Source organism: Lolium rigidum, chromosome 4, assembly GCF_022539505.1.
Source record: "Lolium rigidum isolate FL_2022 chromosome 4, APGP_CSIRO_Lrig_0.1, whole genome shotgun sequence".
Taxonomy (NCBI): domain Eukaryota; kingdom Viridiplantae; phylum Streptophyta; class Magnoliopsida; order Poales; family Poaceae; genus Lolium; species Lolium rigidum.
The window spans coordinates 219,511,552-219,539,232 of NC_061511.1; the positions used below are offsets into that span (position 1 = coordinate 219,511,552).

Here is a 27,681-nt window from a genome sequence, read left to right on the forward strand (position 1 = left end):
CAAGATTCATCACCAAGAAAAGAGCCAATTTTAAGATGACCAAAATCCTGCTACTCCAGCAAACACAATCAGATCACAAGTTTTTTTTTCCATGAAGGCAACGAGATGTGATCCAGCACAAAGACCCGGGCACTAACCGTGCTCCCCAATCAACGGAACAACAAGATAACCACCAGGCTTGACGCTCACCTCAAGAACCGAGCCGTAACCGATCGGATCCGGGGACGGCGGAGCGGCGTCGATGCGAATCATCGGGCGGGACGTCGCTGCGGAGGGCGTCGCGCTGGTGTGGCGGCCATCGCGGTCGGGGCGACATAGCGGTGTCTTGCTAGCATGGAGGGCGCGGGCGACGACGACGGCTTAGTGCTAGCCTGCGCTCCGTTCGCTCTCTGCCAGCCCTCAGCATGATTGACCTGTATGGTGAGTTGTGGTGGTAGCGGTGCTGTTTTTTGGTGATTGTGTCCATGGCTCGCTCTCCCCTGTGCTCCGTTCGCTCTCCGCCAGCCCTCAACTCCTCGCCGTAGCGCGGCTGGCCACGGGAGAGCGTGACCATGGCGGCCGGTGGACATGCGCGTATGCTCCAGCCCGTCCCTCGTCCGTGCGGAGCTCTGTGGTCGCCAGGAGGGGCACTCGAGCATCCGAGGACCGGTAGGAGGTGGGAGGGGCTGGAGAGGCCGGGGAGGTGGGTGGTGAGGCGACGGCGGCGTGATTTGATTCAGATGGAGAGAATGGAGTTTAGGGCTGAGAGGCGCACGCGAGGCAGCGAGAGAGATCTCGGGAGGGAGGTTAGCACGGGCGGGGTGAGAGTACCAAATCTGACGGTGGTTTTTGGTCGTGGGATATTGAACGGTCCGGATCATTCTAATCTCCTCCACCAAACGCGTTGTATGACGTACGACCAACTCGAATATAATAGTAAAGATAAAGAAAACAAAGATTTTTGTTTGTCCGTCTATTTTTGCCCTTGATTCTCGAAGAAATTACAGCCACGCCACTAGCAAGTTTAAAAAACACTCGTCATACCTCGAACAAACCCTCCAAAAATAGCCATCGTGGCTGCCACCCTCCTCGATCTTCGTACACCTTACTGTCCGCCATCCTCCAGTTGGTGGAATCGAATGGAGGTTGCATCGAACCCCCGTCCAGTCTCTGGTGCGCTCCCGCGTCCGATACTATGTCCCCGCTTCCTCCGAATTTGATCGGCTACAACATCGTCGTCTTCCTGCTGCCGCCCTATCTCTCCCATGGAGCGCCACCTACCAAGACCTCGTGTCCTAGACGAAATATATTGTGGATTCAAGCAAAGGAGGTGAGGGAGGGTTTCAGGAGAAGGCCTGCGGCATGGGATTTGGTGGCGTGGCGAGTGCCGGTCAGGACGATGGAGCAGATTACGACCCAGCTCACCTCGTTGGTGAGGAACTAGAGAAAATTTGCAGCCGTAGCAACGCACGGGTCTTGTGCTAGTCTAGAATAAGATACCGTTCCATCAAAAAAAATCTAGAATAAGATACCGTAACTCTCTCTCTCTCTCATCTGTAAATAGATTGACACGTTGGATTCTCTCCTAGCTGGCATCAATTAGATACGATCTGACCTGGTGCAGTGGGAGCGCCCCTATTTATTCTGATCAACACTGACGTAAGCAAGAACTTTTGGTGGAGATTTGCTGGTGCATTGAGAGTAGTAGTATATGAAAGGCAGGTGGTATTTAATACCGTTGTTTTCTCCTCCTCCCTAGACAGCCTTCTCGCAAATCGTGGTGAATCAACCATTCGTTTTAACTCCCCCGTGAGTACGTAGCATAGTAGTCAATTCGTTTTAACCCTACTTCAAATGTAGCGTGAGGTGTAGATAGAATTCGGGCACTCACTATATTTTATGATTTGTCACAGTATTTTTAAAATGTACTTACTTATCACATGGCCATCATGTGCCAGTGAAACAGAAAATATCAAATGATAGAAGCGCAATGAAAAGTGTGATAAATTATAAAATCCCACTTTGACACGCGGTGATCTAGATCAAATAAATGTCCGTTAGTGCAAACTTTGCACTTTCAAGAAAACATCACGGGATATTACTACTCAGTCCGTCATACTAAGGGCTCGGTGCTCCGTAACCACCATGCATCTAGCCCATACCCAATAATTTAGAAGAGCAAACGGTGGACTAAAATGTAAGATAATAATTTCGCTCCTCTAAACGGTGCCTGCCAGATTGGAACTCCTAAAACTAGCACACCATTTGGACAAATTTCATAGGATTTTAAACAATTTCGACCATATTTCATACAATTTACACATACTTCATAGGATTTAACTAAAACATGCATGGAATTTAACCTAAAAATACTACAAACTTAAACTACTTGAACTAAAACTAAAATAAAACCGAGGCCGCTGCCGTCATTGTGCCTCTCTGCAACCGTCTAGTCGTCAAAGGCGGAGAAGAATTCGTCGTCGCCGCCTCCTCCTCCGTGGCGCCTCTCGTACATTGTGTACGCCGCCGTCTCCATCGCCACACATTCGGGATTTCGGCCATCGTCGAGGACTTGGCCTTGCGTGTAGGCGTCGAGGTCAATGCCGCCGCGGCCTTCATCTTCTTCTTGTCTGCTACCGACTGTGAGTGGGATTGCATCACCGCCGTCGGCCTCCGCGACCTTGGGCCGGTCAACACATGCGCAAGGGGCGGCTTGCCCACGGTCGAGGACTTGCCGGTGGCCTTGGTGGTCGCTACCGCTAGCCGCACCGGTATTGCCCAACCTCTTCTGTGGCATCGACGGCATCGCGGGGTCGAGTCGCCGACGAAAAACTCCGACGGGCATGCAGGGAAGAGATACGGTGCCATTCCAGCCGGGCGAGGGGAGAACGCTGGCGCCAGCGAGGATGGGTGGCGGACTTGGGTGGGAGGGGCGGCCGGTCGGTGGGAGCTCAATTTTTAGGGACCGAGTTGGGCGGGGAGGAAATATGAGAGATGCGTATCTCGTTTTAGGAATCATACTTTTATTTTTGCTCTTTTAACTGTTTTTGGGTTTCGGCTAGAGTCATCCCGGCCGTTAGTGGCACATTTTTTTTTTCCTATAAAGCCGTTTTGGGCTTCGGCTAGAGATGCTCTATGCGTGAAGCCGCCCGTGCGGGTGAGCTGCCGTCGACTGGGGAGTGTTAAGGGATCGCTAACTTTGCTGCTACGGTGCGCCACCAAGAGGATGATGCCTGGAACATGTGAGAGGATGCCGTTGAGTGTCGAGGTGTGGCCAGGGGGACGATGCAATTCAGAGCGTCGATCCATCGCGCGGGTGCTTTGGCGACGTCCTTGAACGGCGAGGTTGCACTTCTCATCGAGGTGCCAAGTAAGACACCCACATGTGTACTCATGCAGTTTCTGTCATTAAATGCTTGGAAAGCGGCGCTGGTGGGTGGATACAAGACGAGGCGGCAATCCGAAGTACATCTGTTGGCGTGTATTCGCCGAGCTAGCTCAATGGACTACGAGATAACATGTATGATGGCTCAAGATCGACATGCATGGCAGTCATCCGCGACTAAGAAGGCGAGGGTGTTTGAGCTATACCTATACTACATTGGTGATGGCTACAAATCGCCCACTCGAGAGAGCGCATTTCTCGCTCTTCACCGGCGAGGATGCCGGTGTAGACGGGATGCACGCCAACAGTTTAGTTAATTCGCCATAGGTTCGATGGCTTGGCGTAAGTGGGAGGGGGCAGAATGAAGCAGAGAGGAGTGTGCATGTACTAGGAATGAGCTCATGTAGTTGGGAGGTTCATGAGACTATGAGAGCATCTATTCTACGTAACGCTATGTACGTGCCACTCACAGGTACTAGGAGTATACGTACATAATTGAATTTGAGGACGCAGCAAAATTAAAGGAAAGAAAGCTGCTGAAATATGGGACGAGAATTAAAACTGAGCCTCCTCGAAACAAGGCAACAAGGGTCGCCTCGATTAATTCTCATGGACTCAATCATCGTAATTAATTCGCCTCGATCACCGTCAGCTCAGTTTTAATCCAAACGCACCAAAATCATGTCAAAGAAACAAATAAGGAATTCCAAACCAAAATCACGCCGCAGTTGTGCCCTCACCCAACACCCGCCCGCGCTCCGCTCCCGACTCCCCCAATTCCTCTCCGCCGGCCGGCCGGCCGCTCACCTCCACGGCTGCTGCCCCCTCGCCGGCGCACATCCCCCCTCCGCCTGATTTTCCCCCACGACGCCTCCAATTCTAACCCTAGCAGGCGGGAGGCGAGGACGACGGGGTCCGTCCTCAGACGGTCTTCTACCGGCCGTCGACTCACACCGCGCCCGCCTAGGACCCACGCTGGGCCAGATCGACGGCGCGCGCGACTGACGGGTGTGTGCAGTGCAGCAGACTTGCCGGCGCATCGGCTCGGCCGCGTCCTTTCCATGTCCTCCGACCTGCTCGCCGGGAACAACAGGGCCGCGCCCGACGGTGAGACTCCTCTGTGTCTTGTCTATCTCCAAGATCTTGCGGGACGCAGGCATTTCTCAATTAGAAAAAAAAACGATCCCCTGTACAGCTGGATTAATTTTAGGGTCTTGAGGTATACTGCATTATTTTTTCAACTGCTATATCCAAAGTTGTTCGGATGGTCTGCCAAGGAGCTTAGGCACTTTTTTCAATCCAAGGTTGACGAGCTTGCTAATGTGCCATGCGGGTTGAGCCACCGCCGCGCTGTCAGCAGCTGCCACCGCCTTCAGGCTCAAGATATTCCTCCAAAAGTTCATGTTTTCTTCCTGGATGCCATTTTACAGTTTGCATTGTTCTAGCTTAGTTCCAGGAGGCTGTCGATGGTCTGCTTGTAGCTTACTTTGATGGCTAAACTATACTACATTGTGGTTGCGATTTGTTCATTGAGTGTAAAAAGATGGTGTAAATGACTATGCTAGTTGGGGATTTGGAGAGTAACTTGATGTGTGTTAGCAAACTGTCCTTAGTTGCACATAACTAGTTAACTAAATTCAGGTGTTTAATTAGTTAACTAAATTCTGGTGTTTAATTGTTGATACTAGGTACACATCATTCGTAATCCATGGGGGACAATGTGACGCCTCGTAGCACATGTACTTCAATCAGGAATGTTGTTTGGTGCATCGCGAGAGTACTGGTGTGGCGCCCCCCAATCCCCAATGCCTGGGTTTACTTCTGATGTCGCACCGATGTTGCTTCCATCCTCCCTGCCACTGGCGTCATGCTGCTCGGCCTCCGACAACATTTAGTAGGTGTGGACGGTTTCTTGCATTGTTGCCCCTTTGTTTGCTGAACATGTGAAGATCTATTGATGTAAAGTTCTATTACATTATTGTATTGTTATCTGATGGTTTTGCCTAGAGCGTGATTATGTTGGAGGATACTTAAGTTACTGGGATGCATGTCACTCGTTTGTGGTTTGTAGTTTGTTTCCTGACATGTTTACAAGACCTGTAGGTTTGCGTTTAACTAGGACACCCGTATATGCACTGTTTTCATGATTTTCTGTAGTTATTTCTTCGCAGTATTGTCTTGACTTTTCTGGTTACTCGACATTATGGTTTTGTAGCGTAACTTGTGCTCATCCATGCTACAAGCTCGAACCCCTATATATTTTGTCAATGTTCAGTGAGCCATGAAGGTTAGTGATCAATTGATGATACTCTGTAGTTTGATGTCTGCCCAAGGTGGATGGTGGTACAGCCCAAGGCGTCGGTGGTTTCAGGGTCGACGATGACTTGCTCTGCTCGGATGGACAATGCCAGGGGTCGAAAAGATCGCCTATGGCTGGTTACTAGGTGCCTCATGCTGCTTTCTTTCTCTATTAAGAAACCTATTCAGTTTTGAAGGTTGGTACCTGGTGTAAAGGGGGCTAGTTGTTGTGGATATTTGTATCAGGTTGCAGTCGTCTATCTAGTGGTTCATAGTCTCCTGGGTATGGTCTGATGAGTTTGTTTCTCGTAGTCACGCGTGTTGCTAGTCCTTTCTACTTGTGTGTCGATGGTGTTGTTATTTTGATTTCAGCATTTATATAGTTTGCTTGTGGTTCTGATAATTTTCTGTAGTTGGTATTCATATTACTATCATGACTTCTTTGGTCACTTGAGACTATGGTTTTGATATGGTACCTTGTGCTCTGGCTTCAACCTCCAAATATTGTCAATGTTTAGTTCTTTGCTTTGTTCACTGAGGTATGAAGGTCATTTCGTATTGTGAATATTATTTTCTGAGCTTGTAGCATGTGTAGATAACTAGATATTAGTTTAAATGACATTGGTCTAATTTACTCCACTCTTGATGCGTATAATTAATTAGAACTTGGCCATGATACTAATAATAAGTCATGCCGTAAGCAATTGACTGTCCATTTCTGTGTATAATTAATCGGACTCGGCCATGGCACTAATAATAAGTCCTGTCAAGTAGTGCCACTAGAATCTAATACTCGCCAAGGATCTATCATTGGAAAACGACACAAGTGAAGTGGGTCTGTAGAAAGTGTACCAATATCGTCTCTTTCTTCCTGGATGCTATATTACAGTTTGCATTGTTGTAGCTTAGTTCCAGAAGGCTCTGGATGGTCTGTTTGTAGCTTAGTTTGATGGTTAAGATATTACTCCACTGTTGTTGGGATTTGTTTTTCTTGGCTTCACTTTTGTTGTGTAGTTACAGCACGAGGATTGAGTGTAAAAAGATTTTGTAAATGACTATACTAGTTAGGGATTTGGAGAGTAACTTGATGTGCAGTTACTTTGTTGCTGTGCATTCTCCAATGAGTTAAAAACTTGTTCTACGAGTATGTGAATCATTTTTGGTTGCAGATCACTTCTGATCCGAATTGAAGTGTTTGAACAATTCATCAAAGGAGATTGAGTTGCTTCAGATTAGTATATGAATCATGGATTTTGTTGTGTTAGCAAGCTGCCCTTACTTGCACATAATAGTTAACTTAATTCAGGTGTTTAATTAGTCAACTAAATTCAAGTTTTTAATTAGTTATCTAAATTCATGTGTTTAATTGTTGACACCAGGGATAGATCGTTCATGATCATGCGGAATGATGTAACGCCTTGTAGCACCTCTACTTCAAGCAAGAAGGTTGTTTGCTGCAGCGCTAGAGTACTGGTGTGGTGCCTCAAATGTCAGGTTCGACTGCTAATGTCGCATTGAGAGGATGCTGCCATCCTCCCCGCGGCTAGTGTCATGTTGTTCAGCCGTGGACGACCTTTAGCAGGTGCGGACGGTTTCTTGCTCTGCTGCCCTTTCGTTTGTTGAACATGTGCATATCTCATGTGAATTTCTATTACATTCTTGTATTGTTATCCGATGGTTTTGCGTACAGAGCGATTCTCTGGGAGGCTAATTAAGTTGCTGGGATGCATGCCACTGTTTTTTCGTTTGTAATTTGTCTCCTGGCATGTTTACAAGACCTGTAGATTTGTATTTAACTAGGACACATGTACGCACTGTTTTGAGGATTTTCTGTAATTACATCTACGCAGTATTGTCTTGAATTTTTTTTGTCGACACTATGGTTTTTATATGGTAACTTGTGCTCATCCATAGTACTAGCTTGAACCCCAGTTATTTTCCAATTTTTACTGTGTTCAGCGAGGCATGAAAATTAGTAATCAGTTCATGATACAACTAATGCAATGACTTTGCTCTTTTGCTTAAAAGAGACACTTTTCTTTCTGTAGTGAAAATGTGATTGTGGGCTATGTTCTTGTGGATGATGAGTACTTTCTGATTGGTATGAGTGCGTAGATAACCTTAGGCTAATTTTGTTTCTGTACGATCTGGTGCACATGGTGTTTGTCTGTGAAATTCTGGTGCTATTTAGTACTCACATCCATTATTGGTTGTGCACATGCTGAACATGTGAAGATCTATTGATGTAAAGTTCTATTACATTATTGTACTGTTATATGATGGTTTTGCCTAGAGCGTGAATGCGTGATTATGTGGGAGGATACTTAAGTTACTGGGATGCATGTCACTGGTTTGTGGTTTTTAGTTTGTCTCCTGACATGTTTACAAGACCTGTAGGTTTGAATTTAACTAGGACACCCGTATATGCATAGTTTTGCGCGACGCATGCATTTCTCACTAAAAAAATGACCCCCTATACAGTTGGATCCTCGTGACTTCATAATGCTAGTGTCTTGAGGTATGCTGGATTAATTTTTGAACTGCTATTGCTGAAGTTGTTCGGATGTTCTGCGGAGGAGCTTACGCACTTTTTGTAATCCAAACTTGATGAGCTTGTTAATTTGGAATCTTAGCCAACTATCGTTTAATAATTAATTTGTTCACAATGTGTAGTGTATTTGTCATGTTTTTTTGCATCCATTTCGTTGACTGCTGTTCGTCCTCACAGTAGAACATGTTAAGTGTATTTTTTTTGGAGACAAATTGGTCAATTATTGGTGTCATGTCCCTGGTTCTAGAATTTCAAACAGAAAATCTCAACCTGTGGAAGATAGGTATCTTTTAAGAGCTATAAAATCTCAACATGTTAAGCAGATTGAGCAGGATAGTTTACGTTGAAATTAGTACTACCTGCCTGCCTGGGTATCATAACTTTCATTAGGCCACCTGCATTTTTTCCAGTCTATACTTTTGACTGTTCTATGTTAATTACCACAAGAACTCAATTCAATGGTGTTGTCTCATCCTGGAGTAGGCCAAGTTCAACTGATATTCCACAAACGATATCGCTGCGGCTTGTTCGCTGGTGTCCACGTGCACCGGTTGGACGGTGGGAAGCGCTCCGTCGAACTCGCTGCCCTTACCGCGCACATGGCTGGCAGGGGGTGCTGCATGCCTGGGATGTGGTGCCGGCCACCAGGACGCGGCGGCGTAGCTCTGGGCACTTTTCCCTGGTCCCTTGTCGTGCCCGGCCGACTTGCCACTGGCAGTGCCTTTCACCATGCAGGTGGAGCAACCGCCGCTGTCGTTAGGTGGCATAACCCACAGGCTCAAGATATTCATCCAAAAAATTGTGTCTTTCTTCCTGGATGCTATTTTACAGTCTGTGTTGTTGCAGCTTAGTTCCGAGAGGGGTCGATGGTCTGTTTGTAGCTTAGTTTGATGGTTCAAATATTATTCCACTGATGTTGGGATTTGTTTTTCTTAGCGGCACCGTTGCTGTGTAGTTACAACATGAGAATTGAGTGTAAACAGATGATATAAATGACTGTGCTAGTTAGGGATTTGGAGAGTAATTTGATGTGCCGTTACTGTGTTGTTGTGCATTCGCCAGTGAGTTAAAAACTTGTTCTATGTGAATCATGTTTGGTTGCAGATCACTTCTGATCCGAATTGAAGTTTTTGAACAATTCATCAAAGGAGGTTGAGTTGCTCCAGATTAGTATATGAATCATGGATTTTGTTGTGTTAGCAAACTGTCCTTACTTGCACATAATAGTTAACTAAATTCAGGTGTGTAATTAGTCAACTAAATTCAAATATTTAATTAGTTGTCTAAATTCAGATGTTTAATTGTTGACACCAGGGAGAAATCGGTCGTGATCATGGGGAATGATGTGACGCCTTGTATCACCTCTACTTCGCAAGAAGGTTGTTTGCTGAAGCGCGAGAGTAGTGGTGTGGTGCCCCCAATGCCAGGTTCTACTGCTAATGTCGCATTGAGAGGACGCTACCAACCTCCCCGCTGCTAGTGTCCTGCTGCTCAGCCCAGCCGTGGACGACCTTTACCAGGTGCGGAAGGTTTCTTGCTCCGCGCATTACTATCTTGGCTTTTTTGGTCAACACTATGGTTTTTATATGGAAACTTGCACTCACGTATGGTAATATCTTGAACCCCAGATATTTTTCAATGTTTACCGTGTTCAGCGAGGCATGAAGGTTAGTGATCAGTTCATGATACAACTAATGCAACGACTTTGCTCTTTTGCTTCAAAAAAGAATTTTATTTTTCATAGTGAAAATGTGATATTGGGGTATGTTCTTGTGGATGATGAGTGCTTTCTAGTTTTTACGAGTGGGAAAAATTAGATAACCTTAGGCTAATTTTGTTTCTTTACGATCTGATGCACATGGTGTTTCTGTCAAATTGTGGTTCTATTTAGTACTCACATCCATCATTGGTTGTGAATATTTTACTAGTTTTTATCAGTATGTTATAACCATGATCATATGAAGTAAAAACTCATGATGATGATGGATTACAAAACTTCACATGATAACGTGATGTGACTTAATTTGACACGTGAATACGTGATGTCCAGTTGTAAATGAATTCTAGAGAAGAGATTACCCTATAGTTTCAATATAAATTTGTTTTATTAGCTAATCTGAATACATTTTTGTTTAATTACTATGTAGCAATTGATTTAGATGTTTCTTTTTCTAAATATGTTCTTCAGTTTGATCTCTGCCCAATGTGGATGGTGGTACAACCCAAGACGGCGGCGGGTTTAGGTTCGACGATGACTTGCTCCGCTCTGATGGACAATGCTAGGGGATGACCAGAAGGCTGGTTGCTAGGTGCCTCACGCTGCTTTCTTTCTATTAAGAAATCACTTTGATTTTGCAGGTTTGTACCTAGCATAATGAGGGCTAGTTGTTGTTGTGAAGATTTGTAGCAGGTTGTAGTCGTCTATTTATTGGTTCATAGTCTCTGGGCATGGCGTGATGAGTTGGTCTCTTGTAGTCGTCAGCGTTGCTAGTCCTTCCTAATTGTGCGTCGATGGTCTTGTTTTTTCGATTTCAACATTTATATAGTTTGCTCGTGGTTCTGGTAATTTTCTGTAGTTTGGTCTTCATATTACTATCACGTCTGCTTTGGTCAATCAGACTATGGTTTTGATAACTTGTGCTCTGGCTTCGTCCCCAAGATATTGTCAGCGTTTACTTTGTTCACTAAGGTCTGAAGGTTATTTGTTATCGTGGATTTTTTTGTCTGAGCTTGTAGCATGTGTAGATAACTAGATATTAGTTTCAAAGACATGGCACTAATTTTTTCCATTCTTGCTATGTATAATTAATTAGGGATTTGGCCATGATACTAATCATAAGTGCCTTAAGTAATTGACTGTTCATCTTAATTAACGTTCTGTCAAGCAGTGCCACTAGAATCTACTACTCATTAATAATCTGTAATTGGAAAATGACACAAGTGAAGTGGATTTGCAGAAAGTTTCAGTACCAATATTTGTAGGATTCAATTCAGACATCGTCAAGTTATTGTATGAATTCTGGTTGCTGTTTAGTTTCAAAGTTAGTTCCGTTTCTGCATGTCATGCAATCTAACGAAGCGGCATATTTGTCCTGATATACTCACCTGGGTTAGGTGCAGCGAACACACGCTACTATTGTTAGTTTATTGGGTTCAGTTATATGCATTGTCAAGTCACAGTGTTAACTAATTAAACATGTAGTTGAATTAGGAATCTTTGCTGTCAGTTGCAAACGCTCATAAACAATTATGTATCTAGCTGTTCTAGCTGTAGTAATCATGAGAATCTTTTCTAGAATTATCCATGAAAAAATGCTAAATTTTTTCTCTGAATAGATTTGCAAATTTAGGATATTTTTAAAATTTGTGAAGACATGAGTGTGGCTTGTGTTACTATTAGTTCACTAGGTTCAGGCAATGTTAGTTTCTGATGAATGATTTGATTTCTGTTTGCAAACAACTGCTGATAAATGAACAATAGTAGTTTATCCATCTTGTAAATCAGGAGTGTCAATGATCTGGATACTTGTCATTGTTTTTAACCATATGTTTCTCCTTTGCTGATGCCGCGCTTATCTTTTTCTTCAGGGTTCATGGCTGTGTGTGGTGGTGGTACAGCCAGCCCAAGGCGGCGGTGGCAGTGGTGACAAGGATGAGTCAGGAGGGTGCCCACTTGAATGACTAGCTCCACCCAGATACCGCCAGGGACGGATGAGAAGGACAACGACCTTGTGGTGCCTCCCTGCTGCTGCCTCTCCTGATAAGTTTTGTGCCTACCATTGTTGTGCAGCTGTATTTTTTTTATCTTGTTTGTGTGTAGCTAAAAAGTTGAGTGTGTGCTCTCTGTGCCCTTAAGTTCATCCATCTCTTCTCTTTGGGTAAATAAAATATTTGGGAGGACTGTTGTTGTGGTGTGTATGCTTAATGAACTATACTAATTTATCTGTCTATGTAGTAAATGAGGAATGCGGATACTAGTTTTTAAAGAGTTTCTTGTTCTTGATGACGATATTATCAGCAGAGGCCCCATTCCTCAATCTAGGTTTGATGTCCTCGTTATGTGGATAAAATGTAGACTACATGTTTCTTTGTTTGTTTATTTATTACTTGCATAAACAAACATTCCATCAGTACTTTGGTGTTTATAGGTTGATCACATGCTATTTAAATCTGTACCGAATGGAGTTTTATAGCTTTCAATGGCTAGTTATTTCTGAAATTTGTTGCAGCAGGTTGCATCCATCTAAACCCGGCCATGGCATGAGAGTCATTCTCTCTTTGAGTTATTTAAGTTTCAAAGTAATTCATGTAAAGTAGTTCCTTGTTTTGCACAGTAGTAAATCATGATTGAAGGAAGCAATGGACAGGGAACATGTGAAGCTCATCTTGTGCTCGGAAAATTGAAGCAGCACAGTTAGCACCAAACTGGAAGTTTCAGTCAAGCTAGGCAACAACCCCACATATGCTCGTTGGATCCTGAAGTTGCGCATTTAAGGTCTGCACAGAAAGTGTGACTTCCTCAGACTGTCTCTCTTTTTTTCTCCCTGCCTTCGTCTGCATATTGCATTGCCCTGTTTCTCTGTTACGTTGTATCTGTATAGTATTGTGCCTAGTGCTAGACTGTTGGTTCTCTGAATTTTCCCCTTGTGCTAGAGGTAGTGGCCGTAGGCTCATGTACTTGTCTTACTTAATCCTGCTCATTTATCAATGCTAATTGGGTATGCACTTAATGTAGTATACTTAGTGGCAAGCTGGCTAATTGGTCACACATTGTATGTTATTTTGAAATTTTGCTTGGTGCAAAATTGGTCACACATTGCATGTTTTACAGTTGAATGCTATATCATATATCAGTTAAATTTTTAGTCCTTCTAAATGTATCAACTTCAATTTGCTGAGCAAGCTTGGTTCCTTTTATCTATCTTCTTGTTTTGTGGCTGTAATCAGAGAAAATTGATAGGTTATGTTGCATAAGATGAACCGCTGGTTGTGTATTTGTTACATAGCAGTGATTTGATAATCATGCAGCTCTGTAGCTTGCACGCACTTGAACCATCCCAGGATGTGATTGTTTGCTACTGTGAGTCAACAATCGTTCATGTTTCTGGTTTTTGGGTGCTGCGGAAACTCTCGTTGATGTTTATATGCCACATGGGCTGTCATGTATGCACTAGAATTATTGTCTGAATCGGAGTATATATATTTGGTTACTGTGAAAGTTTGAGTGTCCCAAAAAGGGACAAACATTGATGCAAAATATTTCAGTGGTCGATAGTTTTTTTTTCCGAGAAAAAGCGAAGGACCTTTGCGTCTCATTTCATTGAAAAGATATGTTTTTACAAGCCTCCTAGGAGGTGGGTTACAGTTAGTCTAAAGAGAACACTAATGGACATCCCATGTCGTTGGCAGGGCATCTCGTAGGCCTATGGCACCGGCTTTAGCCCAAAGGGACGCTTCTTCCTTGATTTTGATCCTCGGGTTGGTGATAGAGGGGCGAGTGCCCTCAAATACAGTCATTTCTGTGCTTCCAGAGCATCCAGGGTAGCAGAAGTGCCATCGACCCGAAACCCTTGCACAGTGTCTTGGGTATTCCCAGCTTTGCACCCGCAAGCCAAGTGGTTGCTAGTTGTTTTTTCTTTAGTTGCTATTTCCGTTAGTTGGTATATTGCCTTGGCGGTTTGGATGCATGATGTTGATGTGGTCTTTGTTTGTTTCATGAACATTAGACTTTGTTTTCTGTAGTTGAAGAAACTTTTATATCCTATCTGGTGATATGCAGGAAGTTGATGAAGCTCGGTTTCCGAGCCGGTGGCAACGTCCGGGGCAAGGAGATGGCTGACTGGAGGCATGGAAGGTAGTTAGCTTCATATCCATCCTCTTGTGTCCATGTTTTGATATTCTCTTGAGGCATGGAAGGTATTGTTGGCCATACTTTTGTTATTCTATTTGCCTTACAAGTTACAATTGGGCAGTATGTGTTGGTACAGAAGCACCTCTTTTATGTCTGTTCTGGTCCATTCTACATACTTCGGTCATCAGACAACACAGATGCTCCTTCATGCATCATATCCTTTCCGGTAAATGCAGGAAATCAATCCAAATTAGCCCAGTATGGTGTCTGCACTATCATGAATGAAGGTATATGTTCTCTAATAACCCAGCTTCGACTATCTCGGCGAGTTGACCACGCTGCAACCGTGACACTCGTAATTGGCTACAACATCTCCAGTGAGTTACCATGTGGCTCCCATGTCGTATACGCCTTTGATCATGTGGCTCCCATGTGGTATGTGATACCATGGCTGTACTTATGATCTCGCCACCTAGTTTTATATTATTAGAGGCCCTGCTGTAGTATTTCTGGTAATTGAAGTTTTCATGTTAATGGTATGATTTTGCTGTTATTATGCTGCCAATGCCAAGTATTGTGTTGGTATTGGGTTGTATTGATCTTTGATTAGAGATCATTCTATGATTGGACATGCTTCGGCTTATAATTTTAGCCAGTGGGATTGTTGATCCTGCTATTTTCTTCGAGTAGTCAATCCTGCTATATTCTTCCAGTAGCTAATCCTTCTCCCCTGTTTTTTGCATTCTGCTTTGTAAGTATCAGCTCAAGCCTCAAGCTTGATTAGAGGAAGCACTATGCACAGATACAAATGATATCTACATGTACTGTATGCCTTACTCTTTCTTGGTAGTTGCAGTATTTAGTTCGTATAGAATCTTGATTCTTTCATATTTATTTCTGGATTGAAAACTGTGATGTTTACCACATATATAGGTGATAAACATTTGAAGAAAACAAAGATGCTATGTATCTAATAGAACTGGTGGCGAGTGGCGACTAGTGTCATTTTGTCTTGCTAGGTATCTAAGAGAATTGAAGTATCTAGCTGATTGAAATTGTTTCAGTGTTGGTGCGGAAGTGATGATACTGACTATGTTTATTAGTGTCTAGTTTGGAAGTTGAGAACCTATCCTGACTGATGAGCAACGTCAGGTTGTGTTGATGTTTAATTGCATCAGTCAGTCCAATTTTTTCCTGAGGGTGTATCGAGCGTCTGAAATGGTGTAAGTTGCTGCCTTTGGGTGTGAGCAAGAGTCTGCACGGGGAAGCAACATCTGTCAGTGGTGTGCAAGAATAGTATTTGCGGTCATTCTATGAGAAATATTGCACAATGAATACTATTTTAGTAACTACTGTGCATCTACCAGTTATATGTGTCTAGCCATTTTTTTTCTAGCTCATGGTACAATCTGCCTGCATATTGTCAGTCCAATTACTTTTACATTCTTCTCTTTACCGGTGCTCATGGAATTTTTGGCTTGCAAACTAGAATCTGAAGTATAATGAAAGCTGTGGGTGAAGTAAAGGAACAAAGGCTACTGCCATTGTTACAATCCAAAGCTTAATCCTTTCTAAGGTAGGTTTCTCTAACAGCAGATGGACTTTTTCATCCCTTGTTCTGAGTTGTGTGATAAGATTGGTTGCTTGCTTACTTGCATATGACAATTATTGTGTTCATCAGAAGCTTCTACACCACATAAAGGAAGCATAGCCTGTTATTCGTATCAAGTTATTTGAATGTCTAAAAACTAAAGAAGCTTGATACGGGCTGCTGCAGAGCACAATCACACCACAGAATGTTACGGGAGAAAATAAAGAAAAGCATATAAGATTATTTGTTTATTTTAGCTCTTGGTTTAAAATGTATCCTGCCATAATCTACCTTCCGGCTTGATCTGTGTAATAAAAAAAATTAACTTGTAGTATGTGACCATTTAGTTAAATGTTCATTGCTTGATCTGTGTTATGCTTGCTTATTTTTGGTTGTCCCCAATCTCTCATATACAAAACGGTGACTCACATGTTTGTGCGGTAGATGAGCTAATGGTATCATCAACTTGTCTTGCATGATTGATACTGGACATTCACTAGTACTACTTGCAGGTTGATCCATTGCTGCTAGAGCCGGTGCAGTTTGCACTCCCCATATATAATCCGTGTATTAGCTAGGTATATGCATGCATGTCCGACATTTTTCTGCAGTACGTGCTCACTTTTGGCCTGGTTTCATCTCACATTTGATATCTGATTTTGCTAGAAAAGGCCATCATACTATGAAAAAGCACAAGAAGGTGTTAGGTGGATGCCTGTGTGTGTGCATGGGGTCCTTGCTAGTGAGGACGATGACAAGGGAGTGGCACTTGATGCCACCGCATCGGCCAGTTTCTTCTTTAGATGGCCATTGCGTTTGTTGCTGTAATTTTGTCGGTGGAGAAGTTCAGCAGCTGTAACAGTTTGGGTGCATCCTTGAGTCATTTGACCTGCTTGATTATCTGTTTAGAAGTAGTGAGAGTTTGCCGGATTGTATTCTTTGAAGACTAGCACACGCTGTACTCGTGATTGGTATGTAAATAAAGAAGCAGGCTCTTTTTTTGCATTTGAACCTTCTTATTAGATCTGTGAGATAAAAACTAGTGTACTCGTCATATGCCTCGCTGCTAATTGATAGTAGAATACATGTACTCTCCTTGTTTGTAAATCTTCAGACATGAAGAGGAAATAATAATATTTTTAAAGTGATGCCTTGCAAATTATTTCACTGATTACTACTACTTGCTAGATGACAGAAACTAGATTTTAGTAGGAACGAAGGGGCAAACTATTGCTTTTTATTGCTTTACGCTGGACTATAAGTGGAATTGAGCAAATTACTAGTTGCTTCTCCCTCCAGTCCAAACAAATCGAAGCGCAGTTGTGGGAGATGCAGAGTTGTAGTGTCCGTGTTAATTAAAATGGAATGGAGGATTTTTCCCAAGTGGCATCAAGTTAAGTTTACTAGGAATTAACCATGGGGCAATATCATTAAGATTGTTTTTTTAGAAATTAGAGGAAGCTTTCCTTAACCAACTCAATCAAGCGTTCATTACGAGGTACTTGCTCGGAAGACTAGAAAAGTAATAATAGCCCAATAGAGAAACTAGTCTAATTTCTAGGTGCGTCATGCAGAGTCTAATTTCTAGTGCTTCCACGGATCTCTCATTCTGACAATTCTCTAATTTCTAGTGCTTCCACGGATCTCTCATTCTCGCCCAAAAATAATTGAACTAAAGAATTCTCTCTCCTCAAATCCTCATCCTATAAATAGAAAGCCATGTCACACACCGTGTGTGACTATGACTTAGACTCTTTACTCGTCGAGGAGAGGAGAGGGCCATTCTCTTTGTCGCCGACCTTCTCTTTGTCCAGGAAAGTAGTACAATTTTATAGCACACTATTGTACATGTTGACTCTAAGATGACTATAGATGATATGGTACTTGGCTTATAGCCAACAGTTAGCTCTACTATTGAACTTACTTTTAGAAGGATAAAAAATCAAGTGTTAAGACTAAAAATCAAGCGTTCAGTCTCGAAAGGCTAAAAGTCAATGCTGCCTCGGAAAGCTAAGAAAGGTAGCTGGGCTAGTTCCTTGCATACAGGGGTAGGAGAAATTATGTATGTGATGCCTTTTCCACTGCCCGCACAGGTTCAACCACTCAGATTTCATCTCTCCCTTTATTATCGCACAGCTAAGGAAAGTGGGATGAGCCCCAACTGATGAGTTCCTAAATTTCCAGCGCTTTCACCGGACTGCCTCTCCCTGATTCCCGCCTAAAAAGATTGAACCGGAAGCTCTTCCCTCAAATCCTCATTCTATAAATACGAAACCATCATCATACACCGCGTGTGGTTAGCGCGTGTGACTATGACTTAGACTTTGACTCTTTACTCGTCGAGGAGAGGAGAGGACAGGACCATTCTCTTTGTCGCCGACCTTCTCTTTGTCCAGGAACGTATCCGTTCTTCAACAGGTAATTCATCTTCAGATGGTGGCATCCTTCTTTCCCACACCCTTTTTTCAGATTCGTTTCTTCGTGATGTCTGTTATACTCATCTGTCTTTTGCTGCTAATTTTTTTCCCATGTAGATCGTCGGCCGGTGGAAAGTGAGCTCTACCGGCGAGGCTGCAGCGGCGTGGCCTCGGTGGATCGGTGCGACGGGCGTGGATGAACTAAGGTTTCGATCTTTGCCACTCGCGGTCAGTCAGTCGTCTCAGCTTCTCTTTTAGAACCCCGTTCGTAGCAATAACACGCGTACGTATGATTCATCCGTGTATGATCAATCGATGGATGGATCTACTTGCCTGTTAGTTGGGTGCACGTACAGGGCACCTACTTGGCTGCGATGCAAGAGTATAGTGCGCAGCCTTTGATTACTTCTCCTCAGAATTTTGCTACACGACTCGAAACTTACAAATGAATTGGAATTGACACAATAGATTACTACAGGATGTAGGATATTACTTTCTTTTTTGTTTTTGAACTCGAATTCCCGATCTCGTCGTCATCGTCGCCGGTCCCCTCAGAAAGGATCCCTTAGAGGACAATGCTAGAAAGTTTTGCAAATGTTTTTAGTTGTCAAATGCGAAGCTGACCTATTAGGGCATGTACAAACCCTAGACACTATTAGAGGCTCTTGAGCAAAAAAAAATAGCACAAAATTAGATTATCTTTTTTACAACTGTACCATAGGGAAATCCCCTATGGTGTAATTTTATGTTAAGATAAAAGAGTTATACAATGTCGCATAATGCATGCAATACAAAAACGGTTAGTTTAAAAATTTGTTTGAACCTCTTTTTTCGCAGTTCCTATGCAAAATTTGTTCAACATGTTGCACTACTTTTGAAATCTTGTTTCTACATGACGGGAACTACGATGTGGAACTATAAAAATAGAGCACATGTTGGCTTCGTCGGACAAAATGCATCGTGCCGCTGGGGCCGACGACCATTCCGGTATCCGCGGGCCGATGAAAACGGACGTAATTGGTCGATTTTAACGTTCAATTTGCTTCGTCCCGTTGAAATGTGGCCGGCCTACTGCTAGTGTACAAAATTTACACGTCTTACAATATTATACAAAAGGATTATTGCTGTGTTGGGACCCTCCTATAAAGAGGTTCAAACTACAGGGTTGTTTGTGCAAAATTTACAACGCCACATGTCGTCTCTGGAATGATTTTGTACCTATTTGCTCTCTCAATACAAGTTCTGGTACTGCTGGTTCACGTTTTGCAAGTTGTGGTACTAAATTGCACATCCAATACAAGTTGTGGTACCAAATCGTGAGAATTGTATCTTCCATTTTTGCCCAAACTGCTCTAAGACAATGATTGAAGGCACCCCACCGAAATAATGCTTTCTCGGTCAAGCGATCTAAGTAAGCGACCAGCATTGAACATGCCCTAAGAGAGCAATTGTAGGCACCCCGCCCAAATCATGCTTTCCTAACCTCCATCGCAAGCATTGTTGGATATCCTCAGTGCAGTAGTGGAAGACCGTAGGTAGGCCCACCAAACATGGTGAGTTTCTCTTTTTGTTCGCATCTAACTTTCTTTTTTTATTTCCTTTATTTTATTTTATTTTATTGTTTTCTATTTTATTATATTTTTTGTACTTTAAGTTTTTTCCTTGGATTTGTATTTTATCTCTTTGCCCCAACTTTTTAATGTTATTATGTTCCTGGTTTTAATTAATTGGTACTTTTTACTGCTAATCTTTTATGCACACACTTTATACATAAACATTTACCGTGAGACTCATAAACAATTCATGTTTACAATAAAACGGTCTTTTCTCTATATTAATAAACAGATTAGTACTCCCTCTAACCAAACTAAATATCTCAGTAACACTTAATATTGATTTTTTTAGGGTGACTTGATATTGATTTTTTTTTTTTTTAGAACAGGGTGACTTGATATTGATGTGAGGAAATAGTAACATGTATCTGATTTATATGGGCCGTGCCAAATGCAGCCCATACATAAATGTTTGATGCAGGGGAGGAGCTCCGGCGAGACAGCTAGACATAGATCTCAACACATCTGCCGCCGCCGTCTCTCCTGACTCTTTTGCAACTGTGCCACTTCTTCAATGATGAATGTGGGAATGAAGGCGCGGCAGTTCATCAATATGGTTAATTTCAAGTGACCATGATATTACAGTAGCTTGACCATGCATATCTTTTCCTGACACTTGTTTTTTTTCTTCTGAAGATCGATGGGTTCAAGCAGGATAGCTGGTGGTGGTTATTGTTGCAACAAATAGAAAAGAAGACCTTATCAGGTGTAGTTTTGATGTATCCCCTTCTCTGTAGTTAGTTTAAACAGACAGTACCAGTTAATTTTGACACAGTCTAGTTGGTTACTGAAGTTCACATATCACAATAAATTGTATCACCTCGACCTGATACAGTGCACCCCATGCCCACGATGATTCATTGCTGCTGCTGCACCACAAACCCAAGAGGAGCAGGTCAGGGTCAAAGAAAGGAACAGAAAATAGAAACAAGAAAGACAAAAGAGAAGAGATGGGGATTGTACAAAACTTCCTCGAGCTCTCCATCAATTTATGTCTCGTGCAGCCATGGTAACCCTATAGTTAGTCCCTAGATTACAATTGATGGATGTGATTGTAGAATTTACCCAGCTAGTTTAGCTTTCCAACCGTATATTGTTTGCCCGATTCCGACGAATCGTTTGGAAAGGGGAGCAAAAACGGTGTAGTTTTTCTGTATAGTGAGTTATCATCATTTTTGAAATTAAACCAAATATGGTTTCTACATAACAATTGAAGAAGTTGTTCTATAGGTACTAAAACTTATATTGGTTTACAGATTTGGTGTTCTCTATTAATCCGTACTAAAAGACTAAATGGTTGCCCAGTGTGGATATATTTGCCATTAAAGCTTTAATGCTTATGTGTGCTTTTCGAAACATGTGCTGGTGAAGTTCTAGGCCTCCAGCAACAACTTTCAGAGTACATTTTGGTAAATCATTAATGACACATCACTCATTTTGCATAAGCTTTCACAGAGAATAAACTTATTTGGATTCTTAGAAACACATGATACTGTTTTGTGAAGTTTGAGACCCTGTGGCTTTACATTATTCATTTTGCATTCATCTTTCACAGAAACTAAGTACTCAAGTTCAGTTTGCAGCTCAAGTTCAGTTTCTATGACATGTTTCCGCACTCAAGTTCAATTTGCAGCTCATGTTATTTGAATGTTTATACTTCACCTCTCTAGAAGTACCCTAGACTGATCTTCATCTGTGTGATAGGAGTCTGCAGAAGCTGAGAAGCAAGAGACAAATGGCGGTAGAAGACCATGTTGCTGCTACCATGTCTGTTGAAACATGCGACCAGCTCGGCAACCTACAACGGCATCGGCACAAAGAGGACATCGAGAATTTGGAAGCGCAATGCCCAGCACTAGGTTTCTCCATGTCTCGCTTCAGAGTTCGGGCTTGAAGGTTTAGCAAGTGACTACAATCTGGTAATATACTCTTTTGTGACAAGTTAGTATCAGTTTAGAAGGTCAAACTGTGTTGATCTGCAGCTTTCTAGATGTATATACATATTAGCTTGAGCACAGATTTTGAGGAGTAGCTTACTAATGCTATGTTTGTAGTCTTCTAGTGATCTCTTGAGGGATCTTCTCTATTGTGCTTTTTTTGTTTTGTTTAAGAGGGCTATTGTGTACATCCAGAATTATCATTGATATATAGTTTCTTTGCAGATAACTTGGTACCAGATAACTTCCGTGTTGGATTTCTCTTGAGGGATCTTCTCCTAGGATATTTTTAAATTATTTGTTGTTCATTGATATGGGATTTATTTTAGGGATTGATGAGGGTGGGTGGGATCATAGAACATTATTTTCCATTGGTTTTTTTCCTTTTCTCATTGATGAAAAGGTTTATTACACAAATGCATGATCTTGTTGCTGTCGTTTTAGAGCTTCTACTCATGTTCCTGATTCTTGTATATAACAAATTTGGGTCTTCCGTTGTTACTTATATATGATAGTATTGGTTTGGCATTTTTAGTTGATTAACATTTAATTTCCACTACTTAAGCTTATTAGGACAGCGGATAGATTTAGTGGTTGGGTAAATATTTACTTGCTCTACTTTAGCGGTTATGGTTAAATATTGACTTGCTCTGGTTTGAGTGACGAAAAAGTTCAGACCAACTCCGTTTTGTTTTTATAATGTGCTTGGTGCTACTTGGCAGGGAACCTGGAGGAAGCCGTTGAGCAACTGACCAAGGGGTGATCCTAGTGAACCTGAAAAACCATATATGGTAAAAAGAGGTATGATACGAAGGCAATTTACACAACGTTTCTTAATCCCGCTGTACATAGGGAGCATCCTTGTGTTGGCTTTGAATCCACTCCAAAGGCCAAAGCACGTTCATGTTGTATGAATTGACACGTCATCATGGTTATTAGAAGTCCTGCCCTGTTATGTGGGTGTGAATAACACTGGGGCTCTGTTTGGATGTTTGTATTGGCGGGCTTGGCATTGCATTCAATGGAATATCAATATCCTGGGATATTCATATTGAGATCAATGCCAATATTTTTGTTTGGATGTTTAGATATTTTCTACCTAGAATTGATATTCTAGTGGAATGTCAAATCCTGTTTGGATGGTCAAAGCAATGTATTGCATTTGTATGATCTCAACGTGAAGCACGTCTTCTTTCCACTTTTGGCTCCAGTCTGCGTGTGCTGCAACAAAGAGATTGATGATGAACGAAAAATGCGAGAGATATGGGGGACAGGGAGAGGGAGAGGGAGGACGGACGGACGCTGCTGGTCATCGGTGAGTAGGGCTAGAGCTCGGCAGCTCGCCCCGGTCCTTCTCGGAGGTGGAGTTCACCCGAACCGCGAGATGAGGCAGCGAGGAAAGGAGGGACGGAAGGGAGGGCGAGGTGGAGGGCGACGGCGGATCCGTAGGGAGACGTTGGATTTAGCTCGCCGCCGATCGATTTACTTGGTCCGGCGCTCAAGGTGGGGAAGAGAAGCTCGTCTCGCGTCAGTACCCGAGCAATGTCTGGGGCTGGACATTCGGGAAGAGCTCGCCATAGTTGAATCGGCCCAAGCGAATACTCAGCCCGAATACCAGGCCTGGATACCTAGCACAATCAAACGCCTCAATTCGAGGTATTTGTGCTGTGAATGCCCAATACTCAATACCAAGCTTCAATACAAACATCCAAACGGTGCCTGGTTGGTGTTGTGTGGCCATCTTCTTTGATTCATAACTATATATCTTCATCCTAGCACTCCATGGTTTTATTGTTTTCCTTGTCTACTCATCTAGAGAAGTATCATGCCTAGAGGAAGTTGAGATTTTTTTCTCTATTTAGAAAATGAACCATTTGGGTCATTGTTTACAATTTCGAGTCCATAGTTAAGATCGTGGTTCAGGAAGAAAAGGACACATGTTTATCATCATCAGAGCAAATTATTTTACCCTGTTATACATTACCTTGTGGCTTGTTCCAACTCACTTAAAGTTCTTGTAACCCCTGCTTCGTAGGTCAGTCACAATAGCAGCAATGCTTGGAGAGCTTCCTGAGTTCAAAATGTCGCGACTCTTTGTATTTGGAGCTGTCCTCCTGAGGAGCTGGATGCAGAATGAATGAACTTCTCGATCTCGACATGTAGAAGAAGGTGATTATGTTTTTCCTGTAGTTTGTTTTAGTTGCACATCGCCTTGGTCTGTGTGTGCTAGTAAAAAAATTCCTTTCAGGTCGTTGCAACCGTGAATACATGGTCTTAAATACCTTTAAGGTTGTTGCCTTTAACCAGGAATGTATCAACAGTAAGCGTTGAATTGCTTTGGATGCGCTATTATGTTGAATTGCATCTAACTCACATTTGCATTTTACATATATACCCATGATTAATCAAAGCACACCAACAGGTTTGCTTTTTAAGTCTATACAAGTTTATTGCCCAAGTTCACAATGTGAGTGACAAGGATGCATCACATCTAGTTTATTAATGGTTTCCTTAATGAGCTATTTCATAAGAACTTACGGTTAGATTAATAAGGCCTTCTCTAAAATGTAAACACCATGTATATTTTCTTAGTGAGTCTCCGTGCCTTATGTGATATATTTGATGGTCCTGATATTGTTGAAGCTCAAAATAGAGGAGGTCAGAACCGAGTGAACAATACTTGTATTTGCTCATATCTTCTATAGTACTTGGAATTATGGTTAACTATAAAGAAAGAAACGGGTTTCCCTTGTTGTTTACTATTTGTGAACTCATACTTAGATTGTGGTCAGTTTGTATGCTTTGTGTTCTTTGGTACCACCAATTGGCTTAATCAAATACATGCTCTTTATTCCTCTGGTCTGTGATCCTGTAACTTAGATTGTTAGACCTAGAGCTTCTTAATCAAATACATGATGTATGTTCATGTGTTCTCTGATCTAGTAACTTGGGTTGATTGGTCTTATTCCTATGTTCTCTGATCCTGTAACTTAGATTGTTGGACCTGGAGCTTCTTAAACTAAAATTTTATATAGTTGTTATCTGAATCAAGTATATGCTATTTTCTTATTTTATGTCACGACTTACTGCACATTTTCATTTTTTGTCATACAGAAAATGGTAAATGGTGGTAGAGTTAGGAGCTGGATGTGTGTGAATTTCTCTCGAAACGTGCAAGACAGTGTTGCTACCAAATTCTGTCGCGAACTCGTTTTTATGTGCCAATCTTCAGGATCCCTGACATGCTTCTGAAGCCTGTTCTTCCAGCTATATACGTGCATCCGGATCATGTGCAACGCAAGGATCAGTTGACTAGGTAGATCCTGCAATAACGTTGATCCAGGGCTGTGAAAGTACCCAGTCCAATGATGTCAATTCCACCTGTGGAGATTGAAACTGGTTTACCTCTATGTTGTCTGTGATGGCGTAGAATAAAAGAAATCTATTTGAGCTCTTCAGTGTGAATGTCGTGCTAGCAACATGTGTGATTAACAAGCTATCTTATCAGCTTTGTTTACCTGTTGTAGTGGTTTACTTAATAATTAGTAATGCAAGCAACAGCACTCAACCAAATGGCTTGATTTTTCTCTTAATTGTCTGGATTTCTCTTATGTAGGTGTCTTCTCTATGCAGCACTCAAATCGAGTTAAGTTTTTTGGGCCTGACAATGTTCTCTGCATTTCAGGGCACTACCTGAGCGGCACCACCAAGATGTCGGCGAGCACACGCCATGACACCCTTTACGCCAAGATGTCATCGTTGTCAACACATTTTATTACTGCCAGAAGACGACGGACGTAGGATGAATATCGACCACGTTGAGGTGCTCACAACCGTTTGGGCTTCTTACTACACAATCCACAAGGTATACAAGTTGTTTCAGTCCACTCTCTGCTTCCCCTTGATCAAGATATCAATTGTTGTGTTGAGTTGTGATCTGAATCCGTGTCTGGAATTCATTTCTTTTAATTTTATTCCATTGTCAATGCGATTTCCTAACGAAGTGTCTTCCTGCTTCAGTGTGGTTTGTAGATTATGCAAGGGCTTCTTGATCGGTATACTGTGGCTGGATACTCAAGGCCCTCATGATGTTTGTTGGGATGGCTTATTACTTCAGTGGTTGTGTGAAGAATGTCATACAGACATACAACATTGAGAGGCACTGGGTGTCCCTCAATGATGAAAACAGGGCCAATGGTGATTCCGCGATTATATGTAGTTTGTCTTCTGTTTTAGAAACATGTTTTAAGCTGAGTTCAGAGTTGATCATTCCCCTAACTTGGGCGCAGGGCAATTTGAAACAATTGACACTGGCTCACCTCTTTGGCACGTCATCCTGTATGGGGTTGCTTGCGGTTCAGGTCTGCTTATTTGCTCCGGAGCAGCTCGATGCCACAGTGCGAAAGCCTAGCCTGCTTCTTCTTCCTGACACCACCACGGCGAGAAAAGGAAAACAGCAAAGCTCCGCCCGACAACAACACCGAACCACCAAAAGCCTCCAGCACAAGGACTTGACTCCAGATCAAGAGGCTATCGTGCTTATTGAAGGAGCCCGCCTTGAGTATCTTCTCTTCGCCTTCCACCTTGGAAGCTGGTCGGAGAAGCTCAAGGACGACCGTCCGGTGCTGCACCAGGCCACCCAAACGGAAAAACTCCAGATCTCAGCCTTATTTTCGGAGATCCCTGAGATCTGCAGCCCCACATACAACAGCTCTTGCCACCAGAGCAGTGCAGTGAAGAATAAGAATCCCAGGACACGCCAGATCCGGCCGACAAGATCCGACGAACTACTCCAAGGCGCCATATAGGACAAGACAACACTAAATCTAAACCTAAAATACATAAAACTACGACCGGCACCTCGCCTCAGCTCCTTCCGAGCGGCATCGCCGCCGAGGGAAACCTCGGTTCGGCCTGGAACTGGGAAAGTCTCACTCAGGAACTGTAGCAGAGAAGGAAAGGGGAGAGGGAGGAGCTACAAGGCAGTAAAAACTTTTTCTTATTTGCTTTTCTAGCTGTGTCCATTTCAATAATTAAATGTGTGCGTTAGTTCATCAAGGATTATTCAAATGGAACCAAGTCTAAGATTGAAAATGGTGGCAGTCTGATCGTGAACTTGGTATTGAAAATTGACTGTTTATCTAGTTCTCATTCTTTATAAATGTATAGTGACTCGTTGAAGTCGACGTGTTAGATCAAAAACTATTGATATCTGACTACTTGTAACCTTGTCTTGCTGGCAGCAGTTGATAGAGGATATGTACAATGTCACTCATGATCCGCACGGACGAACCATCCATGGTGGCATGATCAGGTATCCCTTGGCTGATCAACATCTTCAGTTTGTCTCTCTTTATGGCACAATTCATACATACATTTTGTGGCACGCATTTGCAGGTAGCTAAAAGATCAACCGACGAAAAGCCTCAACGCATATATTGTTCTATAGGTATGCGTGCTACCATGCCAAATTTTACACTCATGCTTTGACAAGTGAGAGAATATCTTGTCATATACTTGAGCTTTTGAACTGTCTGTTTTCGCAGGGATGGTGTGAGTGAAGCTGTGAAGGCCACGTCCGTGGCGTATGTGCTATTTTTACCATCACGATCCCTTGTGACTTCCATTTTTGTAATTGCTCCATACAGACCTGGAGTTGTAATAGTTCCACGTTTGTCTTTGTTACTTATTTGTGTTTGGACTTGAGCTGAGGTGGATGGTGTACGTGGGGATTTGGATGTCAGTCTGAGCTGCTGTGATATATATGAACTTTTTAGTGTTGATTATTTCACATGTGACCTGAATATGTTCGAAAAAGCAAGATGGTAAAGGCAAAATTTTGACTTTTTTTTTTGTAGTTTGTTGTTGCAAACTAAAAGGATTGAGGAATGATGGTTTGGAGCTGAGCTAGTCTTGCCTGTTCGATGTACTATCAGCAATTTCAACATCAATGTCACCCGATCGTTTTGTGTTCTTAATGAGAATTACGCAACTTGAATTTATTTTCTTGAGGTCATTGTTAACGGTTCCAGTAAGAAATATGGCTAATGTAAGCTAGT

At 42.6% G+C, this 27,681-nt stretch overlaps 3 long non-coding RNA genes across 22 annotated transcripts; all 3 read left to right on the forward strand.

The window, feature by feature from the left end:
• The first annotated feature begins 4,383 nt into the window (after positions 1-4,383).
• LOC124707080 lies at positions 4,384-16,733 on the forward strand. 12 transcript variants are annotated; one of them, XR_007004701.1, is made up of 13 exons: positions 4,384-4,471; positions 5,053-5,262; positions 5,681-5,808; positions 7,042-7,244; positions 9,528-9,733; positions 9,842-9,880; positions 10,402-10,522; positions 11,802-12,708; positions 13,623-13,799; positions 13,993-14,067; positions 14,301-15,640; positions 16,168-16,233; positions 16,322-16,733. It is a non-coding gene; the product is annotated as an uncharacterized LOC124707080 (long non-coding RNA). The 12 variants fall into 12 exon arrangements; XR_007004699.1 differs by lacking the exon at positions 13,623-13,799 and having other exon boundaries at positions 14,301-14,499; positions 15,554-15,640; XR_007004704.1 differs by lacking the exon at positions 13,623-13,799 and having other exon boundaries at positions 14,301-14,441; positions 15,554-15,640.
• A 3,585-nt stretch (positions 16,734-20,318) lies between these two features.
• Positions 20,319-27,036, forward strand: LOC124707084. 9 transcript variants are annotated; one of them, XR_007004716.1, is made up of 9 exons: positions 20,319-20,391; positions 20,521-20,694; positions 21,390-21,604; positions 22,345-22,423; positions 23,658-23,791; positions 25,308-25,487; positions 25,655-25,819; positions 26,866-26,936; positions 27,020-27,036. It is a non-coding gene; the product is annotated as an uncharacterized LOC124707084 (long non-coding RNA). The 9 variants fall into 9 exon arrangements; XR_007004717.1 differs by having other exon boundaries at positions 26,869-26,936; positions 27,020-27,035; XR_007004714.1 differs by lacking the exon at positions 27,020-27,036 and having other exon boundaries at positions 26,866-27,013.
• Position 27,037: 1 nt separating this feature from the next.
• LOC124707085 lies at positions 27,038-27,479 on the forward strand. Its single transcript, XR_007004718.1, has 2 exons — positions 27,038-27,071; positions 27,169-27,479. It is a non-coding gene; the product is annotated as an uncharacterized LOC124707085 (long non-coding RNA).
• The last annotated feature ends 202 nt before the right edge of the window (positions 27,480-27,681 follow it).